The sequence below is a fragment of the Giraffa tippelskirchi genome, chromosome X (genome assembly GCF_054371585.1).
Source record: "Giraffa tippelskirchi isolate mGirTip1 chromosome X, T2T-mGirTip1v1.2.pri, whole genome shotgun sequence".
Taxonomy (NCBI): Eukaryota; Metazoa; Chordata; class Mammalia; order Artiodactyla; family Giraffidae; genus Giraffa; species Giraffa tippelskirchi.
Window position 1 is genome coordinate 128971165 of NC_137289.1, and position 15676 is coordinate 128986840.

Consider the following 15676-nt stretch of genomic DNA (forward strand, 5'->3'; position numbering starts at 1 on the left):
ATATATTATGATGGTTTTTGCCATACATCAATATGAGCGAATAGCATTGAAACATATACATCACCATGTGTAATGCAGATAGCCAGTGGAAGTTTAATGTATGAAACAGGGAACCCAAATCCAGTGGGCCAATTAATTTTTAAGGGGCCTCTCTGATGTCATAGTGGCAAACGTATGCTGTGTGGAAGCACTGTCTTCCATGAACGACCATGTGAAGGTGATTCAGTACAAAAAATAGTGGAAATAGAAGACTTAGCCCCAGTCTTTCTGAATCATCTTTGGAAAAGATGCCTGTCCCAAATAAAAGGAAGAGATTACATTACGTACATTTTCAAACAGCTCCACAGAGCCCTAGAAATTTCCCAGTATATCTCATGGGAGCATTCTGGAAAGAAAGAAAAACTGAGATTATGAGGCAGTGCCATTTGCTGTTTTATATTTGTGTTTCATAAAAGATCTCATCTGAATAAAAATTTTGAAGTTTGAAAATATCCACATTATGTGATTTCTCAAGTCTTTGCAGCAATACAACTGCAATCTTTTGATTAAAATTTTTAGTGGGATATTTGACACACAGTGGGGTAAGGTAACCCTAAAAAATAATTTTGCTACACCTGTAAGTTGTTAAGTGTGCTCAAAAAGCAGCTGTTGCTTAACAATATGATCTCATTTACATCCTGTCTATCATTGCATAATAGGAAGACGAAACAAACAAAAAAATGGCCCCACAAAAGACATCTCCATTCTAATCCTTGAAACCGGTGAATTTTATCTTATGCGGAATAAAAGAATCTTTGCATATGTGATAAAGTTAACGAACGTGAGATGGGGAGACGACCCTGGATTATCCAGGTAGGCCCAAAAAGCAATGACATGTGTACATGTAAGAGGGAGGCACTGGGAGATCTGACACAGAGAGGAGAAGGTGGAGCAGGAAGAGATTTGAAGATGCTGGCGATGAAATGAAAGTGATATGGCCACAAGCCAAGGACTGCCAACAGTCACCAGAAGCTGGAAGAGGTAAGGGATAACCCCCTGGAGCCTTTGGAGAGAACATGACTCTGCTGACACCTTGATTTCATCCCAGTGCTACTGATTTCAATCTTCTGGCCTCAAAAACTGTGAGAAAATGTATTTCTGTCATTTTAAGCCACCAAGTTTGTGGTAATTTGTAACAGCAGCCAAAGGAACCTCATACAAACGAAGAAGACTTTTTTTTTTTTTCTGATGCCCTGTTTTTCATCTTCTGAAAACAGCACGGGTTGGCCACAAATGAAGATGGCAGAGTTATGGAAAGACCTCTGACTGCTCATTTGCTGTAATCTCTAGTGACATAAAAGAAAGGATATTTTTTAAATAGAACTTTTTATTGAAGTAAATCAAATATACTGAAAAATCAAGAAATCATGAGTACAGCACTCAATGAATTTTCATAGTAAATTAAATAAGCAGCACCAATCACCCCTGTTCTAGTCACTAACTCCCCCAACAGTAATCACTAATATTCCATTTTTTTGTACTTTACTTAAATGGAATCATATAGTATATACTCTTTTAGATCTATGTTTGCTTGACATTTTATTCCTGGCATTCTCCTATACCGCTGCACATAGTAGTAGACTATTTAGTCATGAGACCACTCTGGAAAGAAGGAAAAACTGAGACTGTGGGCCAGTGCTGTTCGCTGTTTTAAATTTGTGCTCCACAAAAGTATTTCACAGTGTATTTATCCATTTTGGGGCATTTGCATTATTTCTAGTTTTAATCTATTAGAAAGAGCATAGCTATGAATTCTGGGGGGCAGTGAGTGCCTGGGTTGAAACTGCTGGACCATGGGGTATGTATATTTAGAACAAAGGATTTTACAAGAATAAAAGTATAATTTCAAAGTCACTCTCATTTCATTATGCAGATATTACTCAACTACATTTCTATTTTTTGACCTTAAAATTGTAGATGAATTGTGAGCCACCTAAGTCTTCTGATTAGATGCACTTAGAAAAACTGGATAAACTCTGAAATAAGAGTCTTATGTTTAATTGGTATCTTTCAAGGTCACCTTAATGTAGTAAAACATCTTTAAAAATTAGAATTAATTTTAAAAGCTCAAATTTGGTACCTGGCACTTTAGAAATTTTCTTTCATATAATTTGATAGGAGGAAGAACATTAGACTTACAGAATCCTTAGTAAAGTTGATATGTTACCCTAGAGGAGCATGGAACACATCTTGATAATCTTGCAACTTCTCATATAATCCAGAAGCATGTAAAACTACAATGAAGTGCATGTTCTCAGACTTGAATGGAAGCAAAAAGATGAAAATATAATTAATCCAATTGTGTTTCTTTGAGACATTTCCAACATTTCCAGCCAGCAGAACAATGATGTTTTTTTTTTTCCTTTTGCAGCAGAAATAGATTCTTTTCAACCATTCTACTTTGAATATATTTTGGGTTTTTTTTTTTTTTGAATTGCCTTTTTCTCCTCCTCCCTAGGATAGTAATGCTCTGAGCTCTATATAGGCGTGCATAAAAGATTTTACAAAACACAAAATGTTAAAATTACAGTTAAAAGAGCTAGGTGTTAGAAGAGAATACTATCAGCTTGGGACTGAAAGAATCTGAGGTCTTAAGGTTTACAGACTCAAAATGAAAGCAAAAATGTAACACCTAGTTGTGAAAATTAGGTCATGTTCACAGAACCATTTGACTGCTCACTTTGCATCTGAAAGTGCAATACTTGAGGAAATATGACTATTTGAATGGCAGACTTGTGTCAGCAGTTACAGAAACAAGGCCTGATGCCCTGAAAATAGTCTCCTTTCCTTGTTGTCTTTGTCCTTGTGATTGAGCTGGAATTTCAGTCTTCATCCTACACCTCACTTCTCATCCAGTGGTAATCCCTAACTCAAAACTAATTTGTAAAGGTCAAACTAAAATCTGGAAGCATCCTAAGAACCCATGAATAGTTAAAAGGCTACACAGCTTCTGGTTAGGCACACTTTTAATAACAGACTCAATGAAGAAAAAATAAAATAGATGCATCTACTCAGTAAGAAAACCCAAGTAAAGAGAGAACCTATTGATCGCTTTCTCCACTATAAAAGTACACCGTTGAGAAAAGATTATAACTACTTCCCTAGTATTTAAAGTGTATGAGAAACAATTCATTCCATCAACCCAACATAGAGTAAGGACGGCACTCTTCGAGGCGCTAGGGATAGTGAACAAAACAAACAATAACCTCCCCCATGAAGCTGACATTTTAAGTGAAGGGAAAAAGAAAATAAATAAATTATGTATTGTATAACCAGTGTGGAGAGGTAGTCTGAAATCTTAAACAGGTTGCATGAGAAGGCCTCACTACGCCGTGATAGATGAACAAAGATCTGAAGGAGGTGACACAGTCAGGGGAGGTGGAGGAAGAGGGTGAGCCAGGAGGCTAGCTGGGGGAAAAGCATCCAAGGCAAAGAGAAAAGGCAGTCTAGCACTTTTGGGGAGGAACAGTATCTCCTGTTACTGTTATAACAGAGGCGCATTGTGCTTAGTGTGGAGCAAGAAGAGGGAAGCGCTAAGAGACAAACAGCAACAATGAAGAGTCAGACAAGTACAAAGAAACTTGTGAGCAACTGTAGGAACGTAGGGTTTTATTCTTAGAGAGATGAGAGGCCCTTATAAATAGATGCTGAACAACAGAAGATACAGCACAATTTGTGTCTCAAGATATCACACTGGTTGCTCTGTTGAGAAAAAAACCGAAAGGGAACAACAGTGAAAGCAGAGAGAATGGAAGATTGGGAAAATAAGATAAAACAGGTGAGAAAGGAGGTGGCTTGGATCAAAATGTACATGTGCTGAGAAGAGGTCAAATTCTGGATGTATTTTCAAGGCAGAAGTGATACAATTTGTTGACGGGCTGGAGCATACAGGATATAGGAGTCCAGAGGAATTCAAAGTTTTGGATTGAGCACCTAGAAGGATTGAGGTACCAGGAAGTAAGTTTGGGGAGGGTCGAATGTGGGAGGGAAGGAAAGGAATTTGTATGGGGTTGGCCAAGTGTGATATGCTTATATAGAACAAAGGTAAAAATGTGGACTATAAAGATGGGTATGTGATTCTGGAGTTTAGGGGAGACTTCCAGGGTGGTGATGAAAATTTATGAATTATCAGCATGAAAATGGTATTTAAAGCTATGATATTAGAAGAGATCTCCATGACTGAGTATACACAGACAACATGTCCAAGGCCTCAGTTCTGGGGTTCTCAGAGGATTTAGAGCATGGACTTTATCTGGAACTCATAACAAGAAGCACTCCAGGTAGTCACAAAGGGATTTTGGATGAAATGATCCTGTAAAATATTGCAAGGTAAGACCATAAAATGAGTGGTGATTTTAACTAGATGCTTTCTAAACTTCCTTCCAAACACTGTTTGATTTTTGTGAGTAGAAATGAAATCATCCTTTATCCTAGTAAAATTCTAATATATAAATATTTGATATCAATATGTGTAAGCATGATTTATTTATACCTCACATATGAGGATCAGTCTTTTATGATTCAGATAGTATCCCATAGTTAAAAAAATACTGATTGGATTTGAAATTTAAGCATCTGGTGGATGTTTCAAAGAGTTGCCATTAGATTCATGAGGATCAGTGATTTCAATATAAACAGAATATACAAACACCACGCTAAAGAAGATATACAGAAGGCAAATAAGCACATGAAAAGTTGCTTCACATTGTCTGTTATGTGGTAATGCAAATTAAAACAAAGAGACACAAGTATACACCTATTAGAATGGCCTAAATCAGGAACACTGACAACATCAAATTCTGAAGAGAATGTGGAGCAATGACAACTCTCATTCACTGCTGGTAGGAATGCAAAATGGTATAACTAATTTGGAAGACAGTTTGGTAGCATCTTACAGAACTATATTCTCACCAATCAATCCAGCAGTTACACTTCTTGGCACTTACCCAAAGGAACTGTAAACTTATGATCACACAAAACCCTACACACGGATGTTTATAGCAGCTTTATTCATAAGTGCCAAAATGTGGAAGCAACAAAGATATTCTTCAGTAAGTTAATGTATCAATAAACTGGTATATCTAAACAATGGAATATTATTAATCACTTAAAAGAAATGAGTTATCAAGTCATGAAAAGGGACAAGGAGAAAATTTAAATACATATTACCAAGTGAAAGGAACCAATCTACATATGTTATTATACATTCGTTCACACCCAAACAATGTACACCAAGAGTGAATCATAATATAAATAGTAATGGATGATTATGCTGTGTCAATGTAGGTTCATCAATTGCAAAAAAAAATTATAATAAATTAACCATTCTGGCGAATGATGTTGATAATGGAGGTGGCAATGCATGGGGGAGACAGCAGAAAATATATGGGAACTCTATGTAACATCCTCTTAATTTTGTTGTAAAACCTAAAATTGCTCTTCAAAAAAATGTTTTAAGAATATTGATTAGACCAAGAGTACTCCACGTTTTCTTGTTAAAATCCTGAGTTGATTTTACCAACAGACATAGAGATATACTGAATAGTCTTTCTTTAATCTGATACAGCTAGATTAAGTAATGTGAGAAGAGATTTTATAAGACTGACAATTTTAATAAATGTTTACCTGTTTAGTAAAATTAAAATTAAAGTCACTTGTGTGTAAAATATTTAAAAATCCAGAATATCAGAAAATCTAACAGTATTTCCATGCTACACATATCAATTTCAATATGACACCTTCAGTTTAGACTACGCATATCTCCTGTGTGAACATCCCCTAATCTCTATAAACCCTGGAGGAAAATGTTTAATACACAAGATCCTATATTATTCCTCCTGCATGGACTCTGGTTCTTTACCTTTGGAATGTGCTTATAACAGTAAATATAATACTTTTTACTCCTATTTTCACCTTGTACATCTTTAGAATTAAATTCACCAGGCATGACTTCTATAAGGCTGAAATATTTCCACTGTCATGTACACATCAACAGAACATCTTTTCTGTCCTTTCTTAACACTCACTTTCAAAATTACTCAATTTATGTAAATTAAAATGAGGATCAAAGCTTTTTTTTTATCAAAAACTGTGTTATTAAGAGTTAATACTCAAATGCTACTAAACTGTACATGATGCTATAAGACAATTTCATTAAGAACTACACCTCTTTTCTCAAGGAACTACTGTTTCTCAGTCAAGCAACACGTTCTTTCCTCACTGTAGCCCATTTAAGCCACAATTTCAAACATAAAAACATTTAATCCTAAAAGTTTAAGTAGTCTATGAGAAGTAAATTACTTACAGAGAAAATACTTTTATAATTAAAGATTCTTCCTCATGAGAATTAAAGACTCAAGTTTATCAAAGCCCATTAATCCCCTTTTCTTGGAGGAATTTGAACAAAACAAAGGTAAGTAACTGACCACATCTTAAACTGAGATGTGAATACCCACAACAGCTAACCCAGACCCCAAATGAGACTAGCAAAGCCTGGTTGGTTTACTGGTCGAGAAAGCCTGTCAGCTGGTGAGCTATTGGCTGAGTTGGGCCTCTCTTCATCTGGTAATGGCAGGGTTCTAAGAGAACAACTGGAAACAACCAAGTCTCTTGAGGCCTAAGTTTAGAAAAGGCACTGTCAAATTTACCATAGTCTACATCTGGTCCCATCACTTCATGGGAAATAGATGGGGAAACAGTGGAAACAGCATCAGACTTTATTTTTTTGGGCTCCAAAATTACTGCAGATGATGATTGCAGCCATGAAATTAAAAGACGCTTACTCCTTGGAAGGAAAGTTATGACCAACCTAGATAGCATATTAAAAAGCAGAGACATTACTTTGCCAACAAAGGTCCTTCTAGTCAAGGCTATGGTTTTTCCAGTAGTCATGTATGGATGTGAGAGTTGGACTGTGAAGAAAGCTGAATGCCGAAGAATTGATGCTTTTGAACTGTCGTGTTGGAGGAGACTCTTGAGAGTCCCTTGGACGGCAAGGAGATCCAACCAGTCCATCCTAAAGGAGATCAGTCCTGGGTGTTCATTGGAAGGACTGATGTTGAAGCTGAAACTCCAATACTTTGGCCACCTCATGCGAAGGGTTGACTCATTGGAAAAGACCCTGATGCTGGGAAGGATTGGGGGCAAGAGGAGAAGGAGACGACAGATGATGAGATGGCTGGATGGCATCACCGACTCGATAGACAAGAGTTTGGGTAAACTCCGGGAGTTGGTGATGGAGAGGGAGGCCTGGCGTGCTGAGGTTCATAGGGTCGCAAAGAGTCGGACACGACTGAGTGACTGAACTGAACTGACTCCTCCAAGCAAATAACAAACCAGGCCTCAACTTAAAAGGTAGGAAAGTAAAATTTACCTCTTGAAGCGAGAAAAAGCAAAGACATCACAAATGGGTGCAGATGATGGGGAGGGGTTTTACTAAGGTTGCACTAAGAAGGGACCTGTTAAGAGACAGGGTCACAGGAGTACGCAGGAGATTAACAGTGGAGCCTGGAGACCAGCTAAGAGGCTACTGCAACAATCTAGTGGAGAAATGAAACCACTGATTTCCAAGTGGCAAACTCCCAGTACATACTGCCTTATGAAAATTTCATCCTCATAAGCAAGCATCTGAAACTCAAATAAGGTATGCCTTACCAACTCATTCTCTGAATGCCCGTTATTTTCATGTTCTAATCCCCTTGTTCTTCCCAACAATCAAAGTTTAGTTTTTTCCACAAGTCAAAGGTATGGAACAAAAAAATTAACTAAGTAAAATTTGAATCTGTAGCAATTCCCACAATTGCTACTAATTAATACTCAATTTATGTAACATGCTTTTTAAATTCCAAATATACATACAAATTTGAGGTACTGTCATTGTTTTTTAGAAAATCCAAAGATTCAAGTTATAAAAATATTCACAATAAATGATTCACTAAACAATGAAACTAGTGACAAGGAAATTGGGAAATAACAATTTCCCAATAGAAATAACAATAAAAACATAACAAATTGTTCATAGTTATGCAAGCTATAAACTTGACAGCTAACACACAAAGCAGCCGCATGCTTTAATGGATGGTACTTGAACCATTTACAGCCTTTTTTTTTTTTTTATAGATTCACCTATATTTTACTTTCAGTTCACTAATTATATAAGAAAATGATCTCCAGACCCTTGAAGTTTGACAGTAAAACGTGGAAATTTTAATTTTATCCATAAACATACACCTTAGAATTATTAAAGCTTAAAAAAATGGTAAATGAAAAGCACTATAACTTGCTTACCTTTCTTCTTCTTCTTGTTTAGGCACTAAGTTGTGTCTGAATCTTTGTTACCCCGTGGAGTACAGCCCACCGTGCTTTTCTGCCATGGGATTTCCCAGGCAGGAATAGTGGAGTGGGTTGCCATTTCCCTTTTTTGTAACCCACATCTTTATCATTTCAACCTTTCCCAACTGTGATTCAGAACTAGCCTTGAGAGGTCATCAAGATCACAAGAGAACCTTTACAGAATCACACTTATACTATATGAGGCAAAAAGAAAAAGAGCCCTATTTTAAAAGTTCAGTAGAACAAAATTCTCTAATTTGCCTTGAACTTCATCCCATTAATTCTCATTATCACCAAATGGTTGGACTTACACATTTTCTATCATTTCATACTTCTAAGGTTTTACTACATGAGTGAAAGACATAAACTTTATAATGCACCAAATTTAATCCACGATTTCATTCTCTCAAAAACATTGCATGTATTCACAATAAGAAAAGTTCAATATGTATGGATTAAAAGAAATGTGATAATTATGAGACAAGAGAATGGAATATTACCTGATTATCTGCCATGCATTAGACTGTTTGGGGTGTGCATTTTCTTTTCTCATAGAAACCACAGTAAGTTCAACAGTTCAGTAATTTGCCCAAGGTCATAGTTAATATGCAGCAGAGACTAGACTACAGCACACAACTATCCAATCTAATGACTATACTTTTTCCACTGTACCACATTTTTTAAAGCATGTCAGACAGCTCATTAAAAAAGGTAATAAAAAGAATTTTTACAGAACCCTTAAAACTATTTTTCATATTCACACCATAACATATCCAATAGCTCTTATTACTTCAGTTCTAGGCTCCACATTTGCCAGGCCCCTCAAAAATGTAACATATTCATCCTTGAAGTGCAAAAATAGTAAAGTATACAAAATTTCAAATTATTCCAAATTATGGCTTAAAAAGCTTTAAAATCTTTCTAATTATTGATAAGTATCATGGGAGCAGTGGCAAAATGAAGTAAGCCACTAAGGCTATAGCATCAGCTGAGAAACGTTTGAGAAATGGGATCATTATATTTCTCCCCAGATTATCCACTTTTGAGACCTACAGCCACTGCAGCTCATTGATATGTCTAGAACTTAAAATTTAGTTAAATCCGATTACTATACCATTATTGTTATTGTTCATTCACTAAGTCGTGTTCGACTCTTTGCAACTCCATCGACTGCAGCACACCAGGCTTCCCTGTCCTTCACCATCTCCCAGAGTGTGATCAAACCCATGTCCATCAAGTCAGTGATGCCAGCCAACCATCTCAACCTCTCTCACCCCCTTCTCCTCCTGCCCTCAATCTTTCCAAGCATCAGGTGGCCAAAGTATTGGAGCTTCAGCTTCATCATCAATCCTTCCAATGAATATTCAGGGTTGATTTCCTTTAGGACAGACTGATTTGATCTTGCTGTCCAAGGGACTTCCAAGAGTCTTCTCCAGCCCCACAGTTCAAAAGCACTCAGCCTTCTTTATCATCCAACTCTCACATCCATACACAACTACTGGAAAACCGTACCTTTGACTAAACGGACATTTGTCAGCAAAATGACATCTCTGCTTTTTAATGTGCTATCTAGGTTTGTCATAGCTTTTCTTCCAAAGACAAGTGTCTCAACTTCATGGCTACAGTCACCATCTGCACTGATTTTGGAGTCCAAGAAAATAAAGTCTGTCACTGTTTCCATTGTTTCCCCATCTATTTGCCATGAAGTGATGGGAGCAGATTCCATGATCTTCATTTTCAGGAATGTTGAGTTTTAAGCCAGCTTTTCCACTCTCTTCTTTCACCCTCATCAAGAGGCTCTTTAGTTCCTCTTCACTTTTTGTCATTAGAGTGGTATCATCTGCATATCTGACACTGTTGATATTTCTCCAGGCAACCTTGATTCCAACTTGTGATTCATCCAGCGTGACATTTTGCATAATGTACTCCGCACAGAAGATAAATAAGCAGAGTGACAGTATACAGCCCTGATGAAATCCTTTCCCAATTTTGAACCATTCTGTTGTTCCATGTCCAGTTCTAACTGTTGCTTCTTCACCTGCATACAGGTTTCTCAGGAGGCAGGTATGATGGACTGGTATTCCTGTCTCCTTAAGAATTTTCCACAGTTTGTTGTGATCCCCACAGGCAAAGGCTTTATTTAGCACAGTCAAGGAAGCAGAAGTACATGTTTTTCTGCAATTCTCTTGCTTTCTCTATGAACCAACGGATGTTGGCAATTTGACCTCTGGTTACTCTGCCTTTCCTAAATCCAGCCTGTACATCTGTTAAGTTCTCAATTCACATACTGTTGAAACCTAGCTCGAGGGATTTTGAGCATAACCTTGCTAGCATGTGAAATGAGTGCAACTGTATGGTAGTTTGAACATTCTTTGGTATTTTCCCTCTTTGGGATTGGAATGAAAATTGACCTTACTATGCATTTTATTTCCATATTTATAATCATCTCTACTAAAATATGGAGTCAAATTTTAAAGTGCCTAAAGTCAAATAAATACAACTATTTAGCAACGCTTTTAACTATTAGGTAATCTATAAGCAAACTACACAGAAACCAATACCACACTTGGCCTTTACCCTGTCCTGGAAAAAAAATGTGCTTTATCTGATATGTTTCAGACTAAAACTTGCCAGATTTTATTAGATATTTTCCAAAAATTACTCCCCAGACAAATATGATGTATACCAAAAAGTGGAGAAACATGGTTTAGATGATGACTGTCAACTTAATTGTCATTTTTTCATTTTTAATTTACACTATAAACAGAGAAGACTGTGAGTATAAGGCTTCTCTCTGTTTATTTTAGAATATTTTTAGTAATACTCTACAAAGATAAAAATATCTGTTGTTTTACCTTGTTTTTCTTCTACTAACTTTATTTTTACACTAAAAAGCTTTTGCTATTATCTCTAAAATATTTCTGTGTACTTCCTAACTTTAAATCTGTAATACATAATTCTTGGTGATCAGTTTAGTCTATGAGTTGGATTTTTTCTTCTGTCAACTATCTTATTAAGTTATGCATTTTGGTATAGTACTTACAAGAAGTCCTCAATCTCCCACTCATAAAAGAGTTTGTAGTGAACATAATAAGTATAAATGTATCTACCGGTAGACTATTGGAATATTAAGTATTGCATACTTTGCTACAATAAAAATTGGAAAAGACATTTTCAAAAGATTTATAGCTTCTCTTCAGGCTTAGGTATTAGAATGTTCAGACATCACATTTTGACAAACTTTTACAATATTTTTTCATATTATATTGAAAATTATTTTCCTCTGAAATCATCTTCTCACATTCAAGATTTAATATTCAATATATGTGATACTATACTGGAGTAAATTTGTTCAGAAACAGAACTACTGCACAAGAATACATATAAAACACACCTCCACTGTAAATTTGATTCTCTGCCTGTTGCCATTAAGAAGCTGATTTGGGTGACATAACCTAAGGTTTCTCAACAGCTCCTGTTACTACTGTATCTGTCTATTTCTAGCTTCCCAATGGAGTCACCACTGGGACTAAAACCACTGGATGCTACAAAATGGAAAAAAGAGACAAAGTCCAATAATACAGCATCTAATAGTGAATTAGATACATCTAATAATACAGCATCTTTAGGGAATTAATAAACAAGCATTTCTTTATAATAAAGCAGATTAAATTCATCGTAAGCATGTTACTCCACACATAAAAATAAAATCTCTAAACAGGATATTTTTTTAATCCTTTAAAAGTTTTAGTGTTGAAAAAAATGTGTTTACTGGTAAAATATGAATATGGCCTATATCAAATTAATGTATTGTATCAATGTCAATTTCCTGGGTTTGATAATGTATGACAGTTATGTAAAGTGTTATCATCAGAGGAAAGTAAGTAAAGTGCATGGGGGAAATCACAGTATTTTTGGCAACTTGTGTAGTTTCAACATTATTTCAATACAATAAGTTTAAAATTTTGCTTTGTGAAATTTACTACTCTATAAAGTTGCTTTCAGATTTTCTATTAGTTTAGAATTCTATAACCATAAGTCATTTTCAGGTAATACATAATCAGAGCTTCAATATCAAATACCATTTTGGTATAAAGGATGTAACACTTTTTAATTTGTTATTTTTTTCTCTTCTCTCAAAGCAGCTTTCATGAACACATATTTCAGTTTTAAACTCTACTATATTTTCTAAAATGCCCTTTTTACTTGGTGAGTCTTTTCACATATTTACTCAATGAAAGTGTAAATGATGTCATAATTTCTTCTTCATATTTTCCCAAAAAGTTAATTTCCTCAAGCTGTCTTCCAGTGAAACATCTTCAACATGAATTTCCTTATGTAGACAAGTCACTGAAGTATGCAACATAAAAATGAAATATTCCCTATAGAGTAATTATAAACAAATATAAACAAAACAATATTTGCCAGCTATTTGTCATCATCATTACACAGCAGTCCCATCTCAACTTGACATTTAGATGTGGCCTGAGCTCTCACTATCAACATGGACTTGCTCAGTATCTTAAACACTAGCTGTTCATTAAAAACGTTTATACAGAACTTGGTATTATCCATAATTAAAAACAGCTATTGTCCTAGAATATTATTTCATTTTTGTGCCTGATTATTTACAATTTGGTTTACTATCTTGGCTAACACTTCATATTTTAAATCCATCTTAATACAAATAAAATACATGTCATTAATTTTAATAATTAAGATAGTATATAATACCCTAAAGATAAAATATATGGGTATATTTTTTTACTTCTAAGCATTTTTCACTTAGATTCTGCCTAGTGCTGTCTAGCATTTGTGTTAACACATAAGAAGATTAAATTTTAGAAATACTATTAAAAGTCAATAAAGTATTTCATTCATGGCCTAAAATGTGCATTTACCAAAATGTATATTTAGTTTGTAATCTCTTTTGCTGTTTTAAACTTTAGTAGTATTGTTAGTCGCTCAGTCGTGTCCGAGTCTTTGCAATCCCACGGACTGTAGCCCACCAGGCTCCTCTGTCCATGGGATTCTCCAGGCAAGAATACTGGAGTAGATTGCCATTCCCTTCTCCAGAGTACCTTCCCGACCCAGGAATTGAACCTGGGTCTCCTGTTTTGCAGGCAGATTCTTTACCATTTGTGATACAGGGAAGACCTTTTAAACTTGAAGCACATATAAAAACTACAAGTAGTCACCTAAAATACAGTAAGAAAGAAGTAACCCTGGTTCATTTTTCTTAACCTTTATAACCAATGGGCTAATTTGGTTTATTTCAAATCTACTGTTTAGATGCAGGACTGTGCAGTACTACAGGAATTGGAAGCATGCATTCCATCTGAAACAAGTGCTAATGATTTGAAACCTCTATCAACTGACTCTTAAAATGAACAGTTATAGCTGAGTGTGCTACCTGTCTAACTGGGAGTTCTCCTAATAAACTTCTGAGTAGAATTCAATGTTTATTTGAGCATATAAATAATACATATGTGTTCATTCTACACTTCTGTATATTATTGAACATCGATCACAAATACAGCAATTATTTAGAGTTCAAAACAAAAATATTTTTCAAGGAGTATTTTATCACTAGCATTGTTTGGAACTGTCAGGTCATGGTATTATTGTTTTCTATTGTTTTCCAGAAAAGTGGCCCCCTTCATTTCCTTCACCGAAGTCCTTCACCCAGATTGGAACTCTACTGTATACTGACCAGTATACTCTTTCCTAAAAGGATCACACTCATATTTCTTCTCTGTACCTTTGCTTTTTCTGTTTCTTCTTTGGGGAATACTCATCCCTTTCACCTCTCATTATTTCCAGCTGTCAAAATCTGATCTCTCATCTTTGTTCAAGTTGTTCAAATACTATGCAACCCGAGGATTAGATTCTGTGTAATGCTGTGGAAAATACAGTGAATAGGGAATGAAAAGACCTCATTTCTGGTACCTGTGGTCAAAAACATACACTCCATTGCTTACTAGATGTGCCAGCTCTCTGGGCCCTCAATGTCTAGAACTAAGGGTTTACACTAAATGGATCCTAAGACCTCTTCCAGTGTTTTGAAAACTACGGTTCTATGATACAATATCTATCCTTAAGATATTTTTTTCTCTATGTCCACACAGCAACTCATTGTGTAGGAATGAATATCTAATTCTTCCCAAATAATTTCATGGAATTTGGGTTTCTGGTGGTAAAATAGAATTAACACTAGGAATCCGTGAATATTGAGGATATATACTCTGCAGTTGGTGCTTTGACAGAGACAATAACACTTAAGAAGATGCTTCACTTATGAGAGGAGATTCAAAATGAATGAAAAAGCACAGCCGAGTTTGCAAGCAGCAAGAGATGGGACCTCAGAAAAGGAGGTGGAGTGTGCTATCAGCATGTCAGAGAGCAGGGAAGGGTGGCAGGCAGGGATGTTGGAGATGTAGGAAAAAAGAATCAAACTGTGGTGAAACAGATGCTTGGTAAACCAAAGGCCTAGTAATCAAAATGAGTCTCAAAAAGTGGGGTGAGTATTACCTTAGCTATAGTAGCACTCTGTGAGAGAACACTGCCTCATGATGCAATAGGCATACCCTGCCTCCTCAGGGAACTAGTAGTAAAGAACCCACCTGCCAACGCAGGAGATGCAAAAGACAAGAGTTCGATCCCTGGGTCAGAAAGATCCCGTGGAGGAGGGCATGGCAACCGACTCCAGTATCCTTGTCTGGAGAATCCCATGGACAGGGGAGCCTGGTGGGCTACAGTCCAAGGGGTTGCAAAGAGTTGGCCACGACTGGAGTGACTTAGCATACAACCTTGTTACCTATGAGTGGGAGGGCGTAAAGACACAAGAATATTTCTCATCTGTCTGTGCCCCACCCGGAACTCTAGTCAATCATTTCAGCTGTCCTCAAACTAAAATTTCCTTTCTTTAAAACACAGAGACAAGTGTTTTAGAAAAACATTAAAAAAATTATTTACAGAATTATAAGTAGGCCTGTTTCCACTTCATGACACTTTTAAAGAAAACATGGCTGGGACTCTGAAAATGGAGAGTGTCGCCTATCCTCTCCTTCCCCTCGTGCTTAAGAGGACATGAAGGCAGGCCTAAAACACTGGGTCACACAGTAAGATGAAATCGCACACCAAATTTCTATTCTCATAATAAATTAACCTGAGTTCACCTTCCATCTTATTAAATAAGAAGGAATCATTAAGTACTCTTTAAAACATTTCCCACCCTCATCTCTATTTCCTTATTCCTTGGTCTCCTTTTTTTCAAGGAAAACCACAGGCAAAACTATTTTATTTT

At 36.1% G+C, this 15676-nt stretch overlaps 1 protein-coding gene across 2 annotated transcripts in view; it reads right to left on the minus strand.

Annotated features, from left to right (window-relative positions):
• The window catches only part of IL1RAPL1 (interleukin 1 receptor accessory protein like 1), a 1447392-nt gene that overhangs the window by 1160982 nt on the left and 270734 nt on the right, over positions 1 to 15676 (minus strand). The gene's annotated exons all lie outside the window — the stretch shown is intronic.